At 33.7% G+C, this 22,168-nt stretch overlaps 1 protein-coding gene and 1 long non-coding RNA gene across 8 annotated transcripts in view; one reads left to right on the top strand and one right to left on the bottom strand.

Moving 5' to 3' along the window:
* Hr38 (Hormone receptor-like in 38) overlaps positions 1-22,168 on the bottom strand; it is a 201,950-nt gene that overhangs the window by 48,474 nt on the left and 131,308 nt on the right. The gene's annotated exons all lie outside the window — the stretch shown is intronic.
* Positions 3,835-4,526, top strand: LOC118681166 (uncharacterized). Its single transcript, XR_004976859.1, has 2 exons — positions 3,835-4,193; positions 4,276-4,526. It is a non-coding gene; the product is annotated as an uncharacterized lncRNA (long non-coding RNA).

Here is a 22,168-nt window from a genome sequence, read left to right on the forward strand (position 1 = left end):
AATAAGGAAGACTGAACTCATAACTATAACATATACCAAATATTGTTAAAATAACTTCTACACTCTAATGGGCGATTCACATATAACGTTGGCTTTGTTTCGCTTTAGACTTTTGCTTTGGCAGATAAGTTCGATGTACATCTTTATATATATATATAAATCTTCTGTAGGTGTGTTTGTAATTGAACTCCTTTTAAACGGCTGGACCGATTCTGATGAAATTTTTTCTGTGTATTCAAAGGGGTTTGAGAATGGTTTAGATTTACAATTCGATCAACTAAATAATGTTTTAACAATGAATTTGTTTATTTATAAATTTTTGTTGATGTTAGAACGTTTTAAATAGAATTCTGGCAGACTGAGCTGCAGTCGTGTCAGATATTCAAATATATACAAGTATTTGAGTTTCAGTTTCGCCTGGTAGACGGCGCTGAGATTTGATTCTAAGATAGCATAGTATAGTTTAAACTATGAAGACTATAGACACATGAAATCTAAACATTCATACTGCTGTGCTACTCTATACGATACATATCAGAATGAAGATTCGTAAAGGATAGTTCGGCTGAACACATTTGTTACTTTTTGGTACATCCATTACTTTCTTCTTACGGATATTACTTAAAACTATTTATTTTGAAATTTGTTACTGTTTCGAAGTACAATACATATTTTACATAATTCTTCATAAAATTTTCCTAACCAACAAATTTTGTGTTTGTAATTTATAGTTTTCAAAGATACAATTTAAAAATTTTCTTTCCTTTTGAATTCTACTGTACTGGGAATAGTGAATATTCAAAACTAAGAAATGAATAAATACAATAGATAATAAATTTGTTTAGACCTGTAAATTTTCACTTTTAGAAGTTACCTACTTGGTTATTGTGTATTTTTCATGGAATTGTATTTCTACAAAAAATTCGAAGTCTTCGCGGAAGAGCAAGAAATATTGGTCGACGTTGTCATAATACGCAAACGGTCCATAACCACCGTCTGAACAGAACAGTAGAAGAACACTTGACAACTGATGTCAATGTAAGAGAACAAATAGCAAACTCACGTGCAAATGAGAATTCAGAGCAACGCAATTAACGTCTTCGTGCTAATACATTAAGGCAAAGAGAGCCGCGTCAACGACTGGCCGACGTTCACAGATTAAATGAACGACGGCAAAATCATCGAGAACTGGCACGAGTATCGTTTAATCGCCTTGCGTTTGAATATGACCCTGAAATAGACTATTCATCACATACGCTAATCATGTTTTTAGTATGGACAAAGAATGGCAATATTGTCATGCTTTTAAATACAAAGGTGAGTCGGCCGGTTTATATTGCGCATCTGGAAAAATGTCACTGGTAATAGGTAATAGGTTCATTACTTTCAATGCTTAACGCCGATCCAAAATTTTTACAAATTTACTTTATGGGCGACGAGTAAAAACAAGCTAATACACCCAGTGTATATAACTATATAGAGCAGATGGAGGAGCGAGAAATCGTTGAAATTTTGGAAACGTTCTTTGAAAACAATAACCGATTAGTACAATTATTTAAGTCTCTTTCAAACAGACTGCAAAAGGAGACGTTGGAATTTAAATACATTAAATGTATTTAACCAAGTAATCTAAGTACAGGTGAAGTACTGATTAAGAAAGTTAGTGCAATGAACTGCTATGCATACCGGTTGATGATTAGTGCTAATGAAGATAATAACATTCTCCGATGCCGACAGCTATTTCATCAATATGTTGTCGATAAGTATGCGAAAATTGAAAGTAAGTTACGATGCATAAAGTTTAATCAAGCAAAACTTCGTTCAGGATAGAAATACAACGTCTGTCGGGTCCGCTCGTTTAATCATATAAAAGTAAAAAGAAAGAGAGTAGAAAACAATAAAAAGAAAGACATGTGGCAAGGATATTTTATAATAGACAAAGCTGATATTATATAACTATGTATGTTCTCGTATGTATCATATTTGGAGGATGTATCTGTTGTGGAGTTGTATTAGACACGTATTAATCATTAATGTAATGATCACCTAAAAAAGCAAAACGTTGCAAAAAATAATAAAAAAAAATCAATTGTTCATTTGATTCTATATTCCTCAATAATATTAACATTTATAGAAATTAATAATATTAGTGTCTGAAATTAGAGATTATTTTAACAACGTCCTATAATCGTATGGAATAACTACTTGCAAATTAATTAAGACTTGATCAATATTAAGTTAAAAAATCAAATCTTAATTACGATACTAATTCCATTTATTCGCAGCAAGTCGATGACCGCTGTTTTTTACAAAAATTGATAAAATTATAAAGATGTTCAGAATGCCAGTTTTGAGGCTAGAAATATAAATGACTTCCTGGAAATTTGGTCAAGTAGACAGCAGAATTAAAGACATAAAATACCAGCTAAAATGTAAGATATCTCCAGAAGATTTGAATAGTTGCAATAGAATAAATAGAATAAAAGAATTCAAGAGAATAAAAATTACAAATTTAAGTAAAATACACAACTTAAAATCACAATCATGTGAAGACTGTACATCGGCACCATATAATATACGATTTCACGGACACTATAATACCTGAAAGCGTGGAACAAGTATTGGGTTTATCCAGGAAATTTGGAATCGGTCTCAAAAACGAGAGGTACCATTAAAATTATCAAAGATGTACCATAGAATATGGGATTATGAAGGTATTAATAAATGAAATGGTGACGTATAAAGAGCTTGCGAATCAATATCAGGGCTGGAGTAAGCAACGTTATTGCTATTGCCAATTACTACAAGAGATATTAGAAGACATCAGATAACACAGAAAGAAGCTTAATGAACGATATTAAGCCAACAAAAACATAACATCTTAAAATAACACGGAGACATAATACTTGTATTGTAGTAAGCCGAGCTGATAAAGGTGGTAGCTCAGTATCAATGAGGAAAGAAGAATAGGTAAATGTATTATATTAAGAAAAATGTTAAGAGATATATATAAAGCAATTACGTTGGATCCGACAGGAAAAATCCAGCAAAGACCAAATGCACTAGTGGATGAATTACTAAAAACTAGAGTGGTTGATAAGTTGAAGATAAAACATTTGAAAACTAGAAATACATAATCACCAAAAATCTATGGACTTAGAAAAGTACATAAGAGTGGGTGTTAACTCAGGCTAGTAGTTAGTTGTGTTAAATTTCCAGGATATAAGATTAAAAAACTGTTATACGAGTTATTAGAGCGTGTTTTTAACACATATGTAGAAAACATATACAATTCTATTAGTCTGTTGTGGAGTTGTGTTAGACACGTATCAATCTTTCTCGTACCTATTGTAGTAGAGGAAAAAAATAAAACATTGCGAAATGTTGCGTAAAACAATAAATAAAATACCAACTGATTCATTTGATGCTGTATTTCTCTAAAGTGATAAAGATCCCAAGAACGGCTTAGGTTTTCTTATTTCGGATTATTTAAAAAATTTACCCTGGTTCACTGGTTGGCTAAAAAGCTCATATCGTCTTAAATAAAAACAAATTATTAAGAAAAATATATCTTATTATTTATCATAGTTTGCTCCGAAGGTCTATTATTTATGTATGTATAAATAAATTAGTTGCTGTTCGCTAGTCTCGCTATTTACCGTAGTCTCGGAATGTTTAAAAAGTAAGAAAATTTGGAAGATAATGATAAAAAATTTTTATTTCAGTTGACAAAAAAAAAAAAACAATAATAATATGTTGGAGGCCGGATTCAATAAGCAGGCAGGATTTTATAAGCTTTTGTAAGAATGTCAATATTACCCGTTTTGCCTTGTATTGTTTTGATTTTATTATTCACAAATCAATTTTTCAAAAATTTAAAACCAATGAAAATGTGTGTTTTGAGTGATAACTGAATACGAACAGATTGTAAATTACACAAAATCATCAAATTTTAAACAGAAAATTCATAAGAAAAACAACAAAACAGTTTTTTTTTTGGTTATGAATACAAACCCTTCTTTCGTAAGAGGAGCGTTTTTCACCACAGCTAGCTCGGATGGAGAAATTTTAACAGTAGCATATGAGCAGAGCTGAGCTTTGAATGTAAATTATGCTCAGAAGTTTGCAGTGATATTACAACCACCCTGTATATGCAGAATATCTTAAACTTATATGCAAAGTCGTTTGCGTCTGTAAGCGTACATTTCTTAACATTGAAATTATCATTACTTTTTTCAATTAACAGTATAAATGCTCTATTCTGCTATTTTTCAGTCTCCTGATTTTAATTGTGGCCAATAATTCTCTGGAGTGAAACACGCTCACCGTTTTCAGAACCCTTCTCAAAAGTAGTAAAACACGCTCATCGTATTCAGTTCCCCTGCGAAAAGTGAAATATTTTGATAATGGCCGCACTGTGAACCTTCTCTATAATCCACATTCTCTAGTTAATTGTCGAATGTTTACATTTTGATCATATGTCGATCAACCCAAGAAATTTTATAAATGTAACTGTTATTCCGTAACCGCTATAATTTTATTAAACAACTGAGAACCGTGATGGATATCTGTATCCGACTTATCGTTAGGCGTGTCACCAACTAGAGTAGCTTGAGAACGACTCGCATTGAGATATTACGGCCAAGGATTCCATTTTATCTTTATCGCCGCATCAAATTTAAACAAATGCAAAGCCGTATGATATCGACATTTTTCTCAACTCCTGGAGATTTGTGGACGAAATATAGGGACGATATGTCTAAGGATGTGTTACATAGTGTGCGTTGTCAAACTTTCCTACACTACAAATTACTGCAGAAATTTACAGTGAGACATTGATCATGATAGAAGATACATGTTTATTGGGGGAAAATAAAGTATTGTCGAGTTTGGGCCTGATAGCACCCAATTGCTCTATGCAAGATACATTTAACCATGAGTTGCAAAGAGAAGAACAGTATGATACTGAAATATTGAGTAAAACTGTTTTCTGAAATGTTCGCTGAATTCTTCCAAATTGCGCCGTCGAACGTAAGGTCAGAAAGGGAAAATACAAAAGAGGATGTCGCGTATACCGATGATTCCAATGGATTAGCCATTCGATTTTAAGCGTTTACAATTTCCTGTGCATCTGGATTTTGCAATAACCATCAAAAAATCGCAAAGCCATCACGTTTTTTTTTACCCGCCGCAAAAAAGGCAAAAAATATAGTTCATAAGGAAGCTTTACACTAATTAGGTGTATAACCAGCTCCTATGTACAGCAGTTGACGTCTTTTGACCAATAGTTTATAAGAAAGCTTTAAACTAATTTAATGTAAATAATATAACCAGATACCATGTATAGCAGTTGACGTCTTTTGGCGAATATGATGATGATGAAAATTCTGTTGTATTTAGCCCATCAACGACTAAACCCCAAATTTCAAAGTAGAGATCTGAAAATTTTAGAGTCGACTATAAAAACAAATAGAAATTCAATTGTATATAGTAAGGTCTCGCAACTTACATTTTCGGTAAAAAGTCAACTCTAGGTACTGGGGTCCACATACCCAGTACCTATGGGCTTGAACAGTTTAGGTTCGATTTAGACAATTTTAGGTCACAAGGTGGCATAATTAAACGCATAATTCACGCGAAGTTTTACCCCGATACAATCATTGTTGCTTGATTTGCATAGTGGAAAGTGAAAGTAATAATTGCATAGAAAGAAAATAATTGCATAGTGGAACAAGAAAGGAAAGAAAGTAATTTGATTTCGCCCATTTTCACATTATAACATAGAAATATAAGAAGAAGCTTTGTGTTCTTGCTCGTAACAGCTCGCTGCTACCCTTTTCAGCATTCCTTTTCACTTTCAAATTCTTTGAATGGTTGCAAGAGCGCTCGGTTTCAAATGAATTCGATCGCAAATTTGAGTTCTGTTATCTATGTACAATAATATGCAAATATGTATGCATAGAATAATAGAAATATTATGACAAATTGTAAATAAGGAGAAAATTAAGATATAGATTATGGAGTAAAAAAATTATGAATTTTTAATACGGAGTAAAGAAATTATGAGTTTTTAATACTTAAAGATTAGGAAATTCCTATTATAAATTTGGCCTTGAAAATATTAATAGCGGATATTCAATACATTCTTGTGAATTAGGGAATTCCTGTCTTTAGTATTTCTTTGAAACTGTTTAGCGGGTAGGTACTTGTATTATGCATATTGTTCTACCATATTCATGGTAATTCATTGCAAGCAAAATGTGTGACCATCATCTCAACATACAAATGAAATACGCAGCACGCAGTGTTGTGCAGTCGAACCACACAAATATTTGTGAAAAGGAATGCAGAAAAACTAGACTCGAGTTGCTGGACTCTTTTTGACCGTGTGAATGCACAGAGCGACACCAAAAGAAAATTTGAAAAAAATGAGACTCGTTTGAGTCCCTGTGTAAAAGTGCACTAACACTATGTAGTACTATGGACAATAACGCCATCTCTTAGATAAAAACCGAACGAACTTTTTGCTTGGTCTAATATTTGATGTTCATTTGCGCTAATATGGATCTAAAAAATATATAGGTATTAATAATTTTCAAATCTACCTGCTTTACCGCTTTGTCTTTATACGTAAGCATTTTTTAACTGTATTGAAAAATTTACGATAATACCTAAATTTTAATGTTGGCCGGGTCTTCTAGTACATTAAATTTTTTAAGCTAGATCAGTGATCCCATCGATTTGTTTTTTGTGAGTGTATGCGTGAGCTAATGAACTATCGGTACTGGTCCCCACCTTCGTCCGCTCAAGTTCAGTATCCTTTAAATCGTTTTTGTATAAAAATAGTGTGTAAAATATATTATAAAGCTTCTGTGCTAATTATGCTAAATATTTTCCACATCAATAAGCGCATGTCCACAGTCGCGCAGAGTTTGGGTAAACGTGCTACACAGGTAAAGATAGCTGTGCAATGCTTAAATTAACCACTTCTTCTTTACTTTGTGAATTTTTGAACTGTTTTTAGATGACACTCAACACTTTCCATTTTGTTAGTGTTTCGTCAAATAACGCAACATTTTGTGTGCCGTCGAGAAGGCTAAGAATGTGCTGTGTCGTTTGCAGCACACCACCTTGCGAAAGGTAACGGCCAACACTGTTATTTATACGCAGAGGACTATCATCTCGGAAGATCAATTAGAGGTAAATATCAACTATGAGGTGAGGATCACGAATTCGTAAATGTCTTATATGAGAAATACGATTTCAACCAAACACGCATTTCGACATAGTTATAAAGGAAATGAATGCTGTGCAGCAGTTCTACGGCTTGTACGTGAACTATCGTTATTTGGCCTTGCTATGTGAGGTAATGACACCTTAATGAATACAAGTAAGTGGAATATATAACTCTTCTAGATGTTAAAAATAATAGAGGCCATTCATCGGAACTATATTAATATGTAATTTTAAATAATTTACTCATAACCGACCATAATAATATATATTATAATTTTAATATAAAAACAAGTAAGGAAGGGCTCAGTTCGGATGTAACCGAAAATTGTATACTCTCGCAAAGTCAAATGGTATACTCCTTTGAGATTTTTTGTGGATTGACCGATATTTTCATAGAAGGTAAAGTATAAGCACTGGGGTCCACATATTTAGTACTTAGGGGCTTGAACAGTTTTGGTTCCATTTAGACAATTTTTTGACACAAGGTGGCACACTTTAAACGGATTATTCACTCACTTCAGTTTTACCCTGATACAATCATTGTTGCTTGATTTGCATACTGGAAAGTGAAAGAATCAAATAGAATTTAAAATGGTGTTATATGAGAAATAGGCGTGGTTGTAATCCGATTTCGCCCATTTTCGCACTATAACATAGAAATATGAGAAGACTGTTATGTGCCGAATTTGGTTGAAATTGGTTCAGCAGATCTCAAGATATGGGTTTTCACCTAAAAGTGGGCTGTGTCACGCCCACTGTCTAATTTTGAACGCGGTTCCTATAAAGTCATCTCATACCATCCCAGAGATACAATTTAATGCCTCTGGCGTGTTTAGTGCTTGATTTATCGCGCTTTTAGTAGTTTAGAGGGCGGACATGAAACCCGACGTCAACTATTTTCACACTGTAGGTAGAGGAGGTTTAGGAGATAGAGGAGAGGTTTAGGAGATATGCACATTAAACCTTTTAGAAGCGGGACCACGCCCACTTAAAAAAAATTACCTGCAGATGCCCCTCCATAATGTGATCCTGTGTACCAAATAACAGTCTTGTATCTTATTGCGGAGCTTAGTTGTGGCAAATTATTTGTTTTTGATTAATGGCATTTGTGGGCGTGGCGGTGGTCCGATTACGCCCATATGCAATACCAACCGTTTCATGGTATAAAGAAACATGTGTTCCAAGTTTCATAAAGATATCTTAATTTTTACTCAAGTTAGAGCTTGCACGGACGGACGGACGGACAGACAGTCACCCGGATTTCAACACGTCTCTTCATCCTGATCATTTATAATTTTATATATATAACCCTATTTCTAACTCGATTAGTCTTAGGTGATACAAACAACTGTTAGGTGAACAAAACGATGCAAGCATTTTGATCGGTTAAATTGTAGAACTTTTGCACATGGTTTTTGTTGTTGTTGTAACGGCAATTTTCGTGACATTTCAGCTATTGGAAGTGAAGTTATTGCGTTTTAAGTGTCAGTATGCTTTTGTCATCGGTGCGAAAATTAACTTCGAACAAAGATCCAACATTAAATTTTGTTTTAAAATTGGTAAAACTTTTATCGAAACGTTTCAATTGATGAAACAAGTTTATGGCGATGACGTTTTCAAAAGTGAAGACAATGCTGATTTGTTTTTATGATTCCAAGGGTATTGTCCACAAAGAATTTGTTCCACCCGGCCAAAACGTTAATGCGGTATTATACCTTGGAGTAAGCGTTTGGTGCGCCGTATTCGACGTGTTCGGCCCGAATATCGCGAAGATGGAAGTGGGCGTTTGTTGTAGGATAATGCGCCGTCTCATCGATCGACGCATGTGGCCTACTATTTGACCAAAAATCACATTTTAACAAACAATCACTCCAAGTATTCACCTGATATGGCACCGTGCGACTTCTGCCTTTTCGGAGAAATGCATTTGCCGATAAAAGGAAAGCGGTATGCAGACGTGGAGGCCATTCAAAAGGCTTGCACCGGCATACTGGCGGCCATACCGGCCAACGACTGCTTCGGAACGCACCTTTTATGGTCGAAGGAACAGTCTCATTCCCATACCACTGTTGCCAAATAAACAAATTTCTGGACGTTATAAAGAAGAATTTGTGAAGCATCGACCGTCAAAACCAATACCGTTATCGGAAAGTATTGGGTGAAAGTTGGACTTAATACCATTATCGGACCGTTTGCATATCTACAAAGACACGAAAGTTAGTCTCTGTTTAGTTACATATGCATATATATTTTTATTTCAAAAACCTACTCAACAGTTTTCTGACATTTTCTCAACACACTTTACTTGTTAAGTATAAATTTTAAGTGTTAATATCTATATTTAAACTTATTGTAGTATTAATAATTATATTTAATTGTATATATAATATTATATTATATACAATATATATAAATTATGTATATACATGTATGGTATTAAATTAATTTTAATATTTAGTTTAACTAAATGCACTTTTATATTTAATTAAATCGAAATAATTGAAAAAATATAGCATATTATTAAAAAGAGTAGAATTGGTTAACATATTATTTGGTTAGAAATTACAAATGCGTAACAAATAAAACAACATATCGAGGAAAGTCGAGGTAACGGATATGCTTGTTATAGCTAACAAATACGGTAACAAGACTATATGTTAAAGGTAACAAACTGCTAACCAAAACTGCTAACAGAAATTTGGGTAACAAATACTTTTGCTATGATAATACATAGGTAACCTATTCGCTAACAAAAGTATTTGTTCCTTTAAAAGATTGTTAACAGATTTGATAACCAATATATGTCATTCTGTTAACCAAAACATAGGAAATAAGGTACGCATATAAGAGGTAACCTGGAACGAGACAGTTGCCATAATTGCAATTGGATAAAGCGAGAAAACCATTGAACATCAAATGGCGATGTGTTACTTTTTTCCCACTCTCTGAGCAAAAGTAACAAATAGTTTAACGTACACGTTTGCATAACTGAACAATAACAAGTCGTTAACACGTTTGCAAACAGATACACGTCTTGCAGGGATGCGATATTTGATGAATTTGCTTTGTTTTTTTTAATATTGTTTGAGTTGTGAACATAAAAATTGTAATTATTAATTTTTAAGTTTTAACAAGATATAATTTCGAAAAATAACATTTTGATATTTTCTTGCTAGTTTCTGCTAGTTTTCCGTTTCTTTACCTTTTCGTTATTTCGCTCTTTGTGAGAGTAATTTGCAATCTTGTTCTTCCTGGTAGCGCGCAGCTATTATGCAGCAGTTTTAAAATTAAATAAAAAACGATGGCGTATCCTTGATTATATTGCGAATATATTTCAAAAGGGATACCATCAAAAGTGTTCCTGATAGTAAAAGTTATGGATGGAAAAAAATTGTTTGCCCATACAAGAATGTCACGGAAGTTGTATGATACTATTTTGACATTACTTAAAATGTTAGGTACTTAGCATATAAAATTTCTTTCAAGAAAGAGCATTGAACTCCAAAATCGGAAAGACAACGGTGAGAAATATAGTGCTGGAGACATGTGATGCTAGTTGAGAATTGCTTTCATCAATTTATTTGAGTAAACCCACACAACAACAAAATGAAGGTATCACGCCGCATTTCGCCCAAATCTAAAACATGCCAACCTGTCTAGGTGTCATCAACTCAAAATACATTACAATAAAATGCCCTCCACAATTAGGATCATTGTATTTAAATTACAAAACGGGTTTGAGCATTGTACATGCGATGCTAAGTACACTTTTACAACCATTAGCGTAGGAGCTTATGGAAGCCAGAGTAATGGAAATATTTTTCATACATCGATATTTGGCGAAGATCTGGAAAATCGATTGCCACTATTACCTGGTACTTCCCTTCTGTCATTTTCGCAACCTTTTCCACATTACTTCGTTGGAGACTGTTCCTTTCCAATATAAAATATCTTTATGAAGCTATATCCAGGCGTAAATACAACGAGGGCACAACGAATTTTTAATTATAGACTATCACGGGCACGATGCGTTATTGAAAATGCGTTTCGGATTTGGCAGCGAGAATTAAAGTGCTAAGAACAACAATGGAGTTCCATCCTGAAAATGCTGAAAAAATCGTACTAGCCTGTTTACTGCTTCATAATTTCATTCTGCTCCACGATACGAGTAGATGGTTCTGCTCAGAACATTACATTGACGGAGTTGGCAGAAGTGCTAAATAGGGAAAATTGAGATATTGTAGAGAACCATTGAAGTTAGGCCAAAATTTAGACTAGGGGTTGAAACAGTGCGTATAACTAGAAAGAATACCTCACCACTGATTTTATGAGCAATGGTGCAGCAACTTTTCAAAACTATATTGAGAGAAGCACTTATCTAAACAGACATATGTATATAATTGGTACTTTACTATACTAAAACTGAATGAGCCACAAAGTTTAAAGCTAAAAAAATAAAAATCTAGAAATAAAAAATATCAATTTTTTTTTTTTAATTTTCAAACTTTCACTATTCAAGAATATGTCTGAATATAGGTCTTTTGCTGACTCGCCATCCAAACTGGTTTGGCCGGAACTGAAACTTTAAACGCGTGTTTCTCGAAACTGCATTTTTCAAAACGATACCTAGGATTTCTCACTGAAATCTTTTAGAGAGTATTCTTTATAGACTTGTCTATTTCTGAAAGCCATATCTCAAAATTTTAATTTTAAAAACTTTTTAAAATTAGAAACAGTCAAGTGGTACAAAAATTGCGTTTTTTTGAGGCAGTCGCCATTTTGAGAAAAACTTTTTTTCGAACTTTTCCGCAGTCCAAACAATGCGACATTGTTCTTGATTAATACTCTTTTATCGACACTTCAAAAATTACCTTAAATTCATGCATCTAAACTAGAAGACCTTTAACATGAAATAAAATTAAAATATCTTGAAAAATTTACTCTCCGTTAAATTTTGAGAGTTAATATACTTTCTTCGTAGTCCGTAGGGAACATACATACAGACATCGCCTAATGCTAAAGACAACAACAACTGCAATAATGGCTCAGTTACTAACACAGGGAGTGACTTCCACGTACGTTGGAGTAGCCGAATAAATTATTTTGATAACGTTAAATGCTTTCTTGAAATTTTGGCTTTCATTAAATCCTAAACATTTTCAGAGAGGTTTGATTGCAGTACCGCTGCGTTTAAGCCAGCCAGATATCTGAAGTCTGCCCCGTATTGTATTTAAAGAAATATCTAATCCCTCTCTTTAAAAATATTATTTTAGTTTAGTAGAGCAGGTGTTTTTTCTCAGACGAGGGAACAATAGCTTTGTACTCACTTTTAGATGTCACGTGATTCCTCCCACTTCCAGGCTTGCCATCTACGTTTCCAGTTTCTCCATAATGGTCAGGCCACCTCTTCCCGAATGTACAACTCGTATTTAAATAGTTTGCAGTTTTTTTAACAGTCTATTTAGAACCTTTGGGGTGCTTCGTTAGACAGGCTGCTTCAAAACATTTTTTAAGCTGAAAACTCACATTTCTTATTTTACACACCACGTGCAACATTATTCTAAAGACAGGCATATAGTACATATGTAGAATGCTATCGAAACAATTTGTGTGCCAACCTTGTGTATTTTGAATTTTTGTACCAAATCAAATAGAGTTTTGTACTACAATAACGCTCAAGAAACCAATAAAATATGTGCTGTTGTGTAATGCACTACGATAAATAGCAATGAAAACATCCAAAGCTTTAAGCACTTCTGTCGCAATCATATTTTTTCTGTCATTTTGACATTTATCAAAATTATTTAAGTTCAAAATAAAAGCGAAAAACCAAAAACACTAAAAAAAGACAATCCTTGTATATAGTTTTCTCCTTTTTAATGTATTCAACGGTAATCTGAAATATATTATATATTTTTCTTCATATTATAATGTCACGTTTTAATATTGTTTGCAGCTATTGTTAAGATAAGATCGATATTTGTGCTTTATGTTTATTTTCTTTTGTAAAATTCTGCCCGAATTGTACGCGTCGGTCAGAAAAAAGTTTTTCGCGAAGTGATCGCGCAGAAGAAACACGATATTTTTTAAATGAACTGTACATACCATTGTTGTGACACATATGTGGTATTCTATAAGTTTGACACTCAACCACTGATGAAAAAAAATTAAAGTTAACTGAAAGAAAATAAACATAAAGAAGGAAAATGGATCCCATCTCAGCCATGATGGCAAACAATATTAAAATATTAAATTTTACTAGAAGACCCGGCCGCGCTTTTAGCTGACCCGGAGCAGCATTTCAGTTATAGGGAATGTTTTTTTTTCGAGTTATGCGAGTGTTGCTGGTTGATTGGCGTAAATCTTTAATTTAATACACACCCCCGAGAAAATAATCTAGAGGAGTTAAATCTCGCAATTTATCGAAATTGACGAGTCGCCAAACTTTTCAGTCATGAGGCTGCGAACCGTCTTGTTAGAAATAGAGATCGTCCGCGTAAATTTCTTAAAATTCCAGAAAAGAAGTCAGTAAACATCGTGTTATAAAGGTCGCTATTGATGGTTACGGCAGTTTATTTCGAAAGAAATAAAGGCCCATGAAGCCACTATACCACAATCCGCGCCAAACGGTCAATTTTCGGAGATGCAAATGGGTTTCCTAAACCACTCTAGGATTTGACTCATGACCATTAATCCAGAAATGGGTTCCGTCTGAGAAGATGATTTTTTGATGAACGTGAATTTGTGAATTTTTCGCGAACGTGAATTTGCGTAAAAATCTTGGACAATTTTCAAGCGTTCTACCAAAATGAAACGTGACAAGATGACAAAATTTGACACACCGTAAACAAACATGGTCGCCACGAGCTGCATTTGAAAATTATTAATATACATTTTTTAGATCTATATTACCGCAAATGAACTTAAATTGTTAAACTTTGTATTTTACTAGTCTTATATTCAATTCTCTAACAAATGAGTAAATAACAAAGTTATTAGTTGATTATAAGTAACATTTAATATTATGAACTTCGTCCGATTAAAATTGTTAACATTTTAAAAATAATACAATAATTTTGTCTACATTAACCTATTAACGACGTGTGTTACATACAGCATACTAACGCTAGCATACTGTTTGAATTTTTCCAATTAAAAAAGTTAATTGAATTTCATTCATGTTTGTACAAGTTCAAATATGCTTGAGAGAAATGTCGCCGAGTTTAGTTCCTTGTGTTGTGCGAAGTTAAAAGAGAACAAGAAAAAACAAGTTTAGTTCCTTGTTTTGTGCGAAGTTAAAAGAGAACAAGAAAAAACGTTAACTTCGGTTGCACTGAAGCTATAATACCCTTCATAAATACAAAGACTTCTCACAACAACTTGATTCCGATCGTTCAATTTGTAAGGCAGTCATCCGATCTATATGATTACTTCAGAGATTGGATTATTGCCTTAAATAATAATCCATGCCTAATTTTATGAAGATGAAAAAGTTTCAATGAGGGCACTTTACTCCGATCGTTCAGTTAATATGACAGCTGTATGTTAAAGTCATCCGATCTATACAATTTTTTCGAAGATTGGATTATTATCTTAAATAACAAAACATGTCAAAATTCGTGAAGATACCTCGTCAAATGAAAGAGTTTTCCATACAAGCACGTGATTCCGATCGTTAAGTTTGTATTGCGGATATGCTATGGTAATCTGATCTGAACAATTTCTTCGGAGATTACATTGTTGCCTTAGGAAATAACTCATGCCAAATTTCGGGCAGATATTACGTCAAATAAAAAAGTTTCCCTTACAAGCACTTGATTCCGATTGTTCAATTTGTATGGCAGTGTATGCTATAGTGGTCCGATATCGGCCGTTCCGACAAATGAGCAGACTTAGTTAGAAAAGGTTCCCTGCAAAATTTCAGATCGAACGGACAGACGGCCATGGCTAAATCAACTCCGACGTTTCCTTCTGGGTGTTACAAACTACGTGGCAAACTTAATATACCTTGTTCAGGGTATAAAAATAGAAAATTGTAAACAGAGGATGGTAAGTACTTTCCGAGTTCCGAGTTTAGTGCTGTTTAGTGCTTTATACTTGTAGTTACAATGGTGTTATGTTACGGGCACAAAATAACCTTTACAAAAAATTTTATATTTTATGTACTAAATTTTTATAACCAGACATAAATAGACGCTGTTACATAGATGTAACATAAGTCCTAATACCAAGTAGTTGTGTATTATCATTAGTTTACATTGGATTAGTTTTTCTTTTAATAGAAAAATTTTGTCTCTAGAAGATGCGGTGCAGATTCTTGAATCGCTAGATTTAAATGATGATGAAATTATGAAATTGTTTTGTGAACCGCCAGATGAGGCGGGGCGTTCAAGAGGCAGACTCAGCTGATGAAAATAATGAGAGTATTTTGTAAATTTTACACGAAAATCATTAATGGCTCGATGTGAATTACAATAGTTTATCGGTCGGAAGACAACAGTGATAATAGCGTCCAATTAAAGCGTTTGTAACAGATGTTGTAAACCATTTATTCAAGAATATAGACACTAGTCTTCTGGAGTCACTAGTCTCAACTCCAACAGTTAAACACACTTTTTTTAACAGCTGGAAAAAAACTACGTCACTAGAGAAAGTAAGTATTGCACGCACTTCTTCTTCACTGCAAGCAATGTCATTCGAATCGTCTGAAAATTCAACGCCAAAAATACTTGTAAAGGAGCCAGTATTTAGTAGAAGTATAAAAATCGAAAGTGCACCTATATCTAGACTAAGCCTTCCGTGAACAAGGAAACAAATGATATGTTGTGGCTTGATGCTGAAGAAAAACTTGTTGCCTGATTAGCATTTCCAGATCCTGATTACACTGATTGCAACAATTTACGATCACAACAACAATTTGAAAATTTTTTTAGCGAAGACGTATTAGAACTTATTTATAAAAAAAAACTAACAAATACGCTAAATTGAATAGTGTAGTCCAAATGTAACCGTAACTAAAATGAAAGTTGTAATAGGAGTTATGGTGGTCACCGGTTAAACGTCCCGGCCGACCAAAAATCATTACTGGTGAAACGATAAAGACTTTTTCTGCGCTATGGTGTCAGATGCTACAAGACGTGATAGATTTTAACTAATATTATTCCACTAACTGTTATGCTGAAAAAAAAAGTTCTTGAAAAATTTCAAGCCAGAACTCGATTATTCATACGACGAGTCCATGGTGGAAAACTATGGACGTCGTGGATGCAAACAGTTTATTCGGGGCAAGCCTTTACTTTTTGGTATAAAATATGATGTTTAATACACCACTACCTCATAAATTTCGAAAAATTCTTTGCCATTGCTTTCGATGTTGATGCAAAGCAATTACCTTTTGCTTTTTACTTTGACAACTTATTGTATTTACCTCAATGGGAATGTTTTTAAGAATGAAACAATGGGGTTACTATGGTACCGGAACTCTTAGAATACATGTTGCCAAAATTACATCAATTACCTAACAAAATTTTTTTAAAAGGAATGAGCGTGGCTTTTCTGCTACTAAAATATTTAAAGTGCTAATACTTATATAATTAGGCAATTCACAAGCTTCGTCTTATGTCTTATGTCATATTTCAATAGCTTAAAAAATACGACACTTGTGAGCACCCCTTAATTGTTGTATGTCACATTATGTAATATTTCTACACTTCACCAGCTGGTAATGAAAAATTAAGAATACAAAAATGCCACGGGAAAGTGACAAAACTAAATTAAAGCTTCTTTATGTTGAAACAGCGGCATTTTGGTTCATATTACAACCACAGAAACAACAATATATATTTATATTTTGTTTTTCTTCAACTTAATTTACCTGAATATCGTGGCTTCCTTCCATATTATTAAAGAAATTGATGAAATTTATTTAATTTTTTAACACTTAAACGTCAACAATAAAAATACAGATACAGCTGATAGAATAGCACACTCAAAAAACATACCTCGCCGTGTTGTATTTGTCGTATTTCAATTTTGTATGGGAAACAACAACAGTGTTGATTTGACAGTCATAAAAAATACGACGATATGACACAATATGACACCTTCTGAATACCCTAAATATTTACATTTCGAAATGGGCCAATCATTTGGTAGTATCTATTGCTTTTTGGAAAAAGCCAATTATTACAGTTGGAAGATATTCTAGAGTTGAGAACAAAAAGTTAATATACCTGGTCCATATTCAGTTGACAGAATGGATCTAAATGTCAATGCTTACCGGATCGGAACCAGAGATAGTGATCTTAAATTTTTACATGGCTTATCAATGTTTCTATTCAAAATGCTTTGATGCTACTTCGCATATCTGGCTCAACGCTCTCTCAGCTTCAGTTTCGCCTAGTTATAGCAGAACATTATCGCACCATGCTGGGTGTACCAAAACCGCCCAGTGGATTTTCAAACCCTAAAACTCAAGAAGAAGTTTAATGTTCCCGTTATGGTCGCCACAACCACCTCATTTCTGTTATATAACCGAAAAAACGGCGCATGTCAAGGAAATGGCTGCTCTTCCAGCGTAACAACTTGTGAAAAGTGTAGTGTCGGTTTATGCTTTAAATGTTTCAAATTTCGTTTGTTTTTTATCTTACTTATAAAATAAAAATGTTTAATACAATTGAATTTGAAACTTTTGTTATAAAGTTTATTTATGCACTACAATGTTTTGCCCTTATACGGTATATACAATATATAGTTTTGTTCCTTTTCGTATATTTTAATGAAAGTGGATTTTTAACTTTTTTCTAATACCGTTTTGTGTAGTTATCTGTTGTCTGATGAATTAGAAATTCTTATTGCCCTTATACGGTATATACAATATATAGTTTTGTTCCTTTTCGTATATTTTAATGAAAGTGGATTTTTAACTTTTTTCTAATACCGTTTTGTGTAGTTATTTGTTGTCTGATGAATTAGAAATTCTTATTGCCCTTATACGGTTTATACAATATATAGTTTTGTTCCTTTTCGTATATTTTAATGAAAGTGGATTTTTAACTTTTTTCTAATACCGTTTTGTGTAGTTATCTGTTGTCTGATGAATTAGAAATTCTTATTGCCCTTATACGGTATATACAATATATAGTTTTGTTCCTTTTCGTATATTTTAATGAAAGTGGATTTTTAACTTTTTTCTAATACCGTTTTGTGTAGTTATTTGTTGTCTGATAAATTAAAAAATCTTTCTCCTATACTTGCTTGGTTCGTTTTACACATATTATATGTATACTCGTATCATATCCGGTATGTTGTTACAACAGAGTTATTATCATCATCATATTGACCAAAAGACGTCAACTCCTGTATATAGTAGCTGGTTATACATTTAATTAGTTCAAAGCTTTCTTATAAACTATATTTTTTGCCTTTGTAAATAAAAACGTGATGGCCTTGCGTTTTTTTGATGGTTATTGCAAAAGTCTGATGCACGGGAAACGCCTAAAATCCATCATCGGTATACGCGGTATCAAAAGATCTCCTCCTTTGTATTTTCCCTTGATAATCATAGCTTCGACGGCGTTATTCAATAGTTTCTTCACAACTAGTCTTGTTCCATCGAAAGTCAAGGTTAATCAGCATAATGGCAACTGCTCTCAATTGCAAATTAAATCTGAATTGACGCATTGAGATCATTGACATCGTTGTTTTCTGCCACCATTATTTCTCGATTACTCAGCCAAATTTTTTTATTATACTGATGTTTTATTTGCGGAAAATCACGCTGCATAAGTTACTCTTTCTAGTCTGCAAAGTGAAAGAAATCTGTGGGAAAGGTTATTAAACTGATTGAGGTGCCAACGGCGACCTTAACATTTTGAATATCTAGCAACTGCTTCAAAAAAAACAATCGCAACTTGATCTTCTTGCTAAAACACTAGCCTGTTAATCGTTAATTGGATTTTCTCTACGTTCCGGCACAAATGAGATGATTTAACGCATGCGTTTGGCTGTCCAGTTGATCGAGGAATAACTGGAAGAGTGAAACGAAAATCACCTGACAACAGATTCATGGCTCCACCAAAAAAGTTTTTTGGATTAATATTTTACAGTCCTGTCCAGTGCATTCACCAACTTTCTTGTGGGCCATTGTGCATTCGTCCCAAATTAACAATTTTTATATTTGGAAAATCTTCAGTACTGCGCTGCTTTTAGTGATGTTTGTAAATTGGTGAAACTCGACAATACTTTGCTTTCCCCTAATAAACATATATCTTCTATAATGATCAATGTCTCATTGTAAATTTCTGCAGTAATTTGTAGTGTAGGAAAGTTTGACAACGCACACTATGTAACACATCCTTAGACATATCTTCCCTATATATCATCCACAAATCTCCAGGAGTTAAGCGAAATGTCGATATCATACGGCTTTGCATTTGCTTAAATTTGATGCGGCGATAAAGACAAACCGGAATCCTTGGCCGCAATATCTCAATGCGAAGCATTCTCAAGCAAGATTAAAATTGGCCAAATCGATTCAGCCGTATCCGTGTTTTAGGTTTTTATTACCGAATTTATCAATTTTTGTCAGTACCACAAACTAACATGTCACAGGCTAATACAAAATGCCCCTTGGGTTTTTATCGTACCTCACATATCGTCACCAGGTCCGCCGGACGTAAGTCCTGTTATTAGTTATAGAGGGTTAGGTCAAGTTTTCGCACAACTTTACCCATTTTATTCCCAATGATACACTGTTATGAGTCAACTCGCTCTCTAATTCTCACATTATTGGACGATATATGCGGTATAAAGTCACCCGGAAGTTCAAAAATCTTTATATAAGGTACATGGCGACTAAGAGAAGTATTTGACTCGATTCAACCAATTTTTGATATGCAGACATACTAACAGGAAATAATCCTCTCTGAATTTCAATTATATATGAGTATCTCACATGATTTATCGCGCTTTAAATAGTTTTAAACAGTACCGTTAAATGGGGAATGGGCGAGGCTATCTAGATTTCGTCTCTTTCTGCAGTGTCGGGATTATAGGATTTGCTTTTAGCGAATGTGGTTATTTTAGATTGAATGGTTTGATAGATATGTACATTAAACATTTAAGAGGGAGGGGTCCGCTTTTAAGCCCCAGGTACCCCTTGCTACTCCGAGTTAAATTGTGTTAAATTACAGTTCAACATTTTAATTTAGTGATTAGTTACGGAACTTTATAGGTTTTCGTTAAATGCCGTTTTGTAGCCGTGTCAGTATTCGGATTACGCCCATCTACAATACCAACCTTATTATGGAGCCAAGAAGCATATTTACCAAGTTTTATTAGGACATTTCAATTTTTACAAGTTACAACTTGCACAGAGGGACGGACGGACCGACCATCACCAGGAATTCAATTCGTCACTTCATGCCGATCATTTATTTATGTATATATGTAATCCTATGTCTAACTCGATTAGTATGAGATAATACGAACAGTCGTTAGGTAAACAAAACTATTATACTCTGTATCAACATGAAATGTTTCTTTGATAACAAGAAACCCGTGTGCCATTAATAGGTTTAATCAGGTTAATACTTCCCTTAGCCTACGTATACCTAATATAAATATTTTCGAACTTCCAGTAGATTTTATACCCCTCACATTGGTCAAGGTGGGAGTTATTTTAATAAAATTAAATTAGAAAATGAAAGAGCGCATTTTTCTAATATCGGTGTATCATTGTGCCTAAAATGGATCAAATCGGGCGAAAACTTGCTTTAGCCACCGTATAACTGATGTTCACGATTGTGAACCGTCTGACTTTACTCCAAATACATATATTTTTGTATTTAGATACTTATAAAATTATTTGAAAATGAGTTCAACCTGAGCAATGTGAAAAATTATTGCTCTTCCATTTCTCTGCCCCCAATTAAGTGGACCCCTTTTTTTAAAAAGTTATAGAATTGTATTAATTTGGCGTTCAATGAAAATGAAATTGGTCTTGGCCTAAACCTCATATCTCTAATAAAATATAATTAATTCCGATCCATTGGTTGACGTTTTTCACATTAATTCAATATATTAAATGAAGTCTCTTCGGTTAAGTTTATATCACATACATACATATATCTCATTTGAAGATGAGTTTACTATACTTTTTGTTGACGAGAAGTGAAATCTATTGTAACGGATTTTTCGATCCTTGTAACTCACTCTTGAGTTCAATCACTGGATTGTTAAATAAAAAACCGAATTTAATGGTTATACACTTATCTTGATTTTTAGTTAAAACAACTTAATGTTAATTGCTCATTATTCGAGCTTTCCTTAAAGGTTCTTCCAAAGTTCGATTGAATCGTTCCACCATGCCATCGGAGTGCGGATGTAGTACAGTTGTACGGGTTTTTCGGATACCCAGTTTCTAACACATCCCCGAATTAGCGCTGATTCAAATTACTCGTTACCCAATTACTGGTGAATACGTCCGTTTCTCCCTCTTGACAAGGAATTGCACATACCTCTGCGCATTTGCTGAATATAAATGTACACCCACTATTTGCACTTTGTAATAATTCACACACAGTAACACTAAATTCATTTTATTAACAAAAAATTCACGTATAGGTTATGTTTAAAATGAGTTTATTTTGAGAATGTAATTATTCTCAGTATTTTACAATAATATATATAAACAAAGTATAAATGCACTCGCTACATGTGACAATTGCGGTACACGGGATCAAGGGCAAGCGGACGAGTTGATGTCTGGATCAAACGAGGTGACGTCCAGGATCCTAATCCAATTGAACTATGTAGACGCGGTGGTATAGCGCTGAGTATACGGATGTTATAGCGCGTCGAATTGCTTTCGTAACGAAATGCGCGTGCGGAATTGTCTTAGTGAATGTGGTGGGGACGATGATATCGTAAT

Source organism: Bactrocera oleae, chromosome 3 (assembly GCF_042242935.1).
Source record: "Bactrocera oleae isolate idBacOlea1 chromosome 3, idBacOlea1, whole genome shotgun sequence".
Taxonomy (NCBI): Eukaryota; Metazoa; Arthropoda; class Insecta; order Diptera; family Tephritidae; genus Bactrocera; species Bactrocera oleae.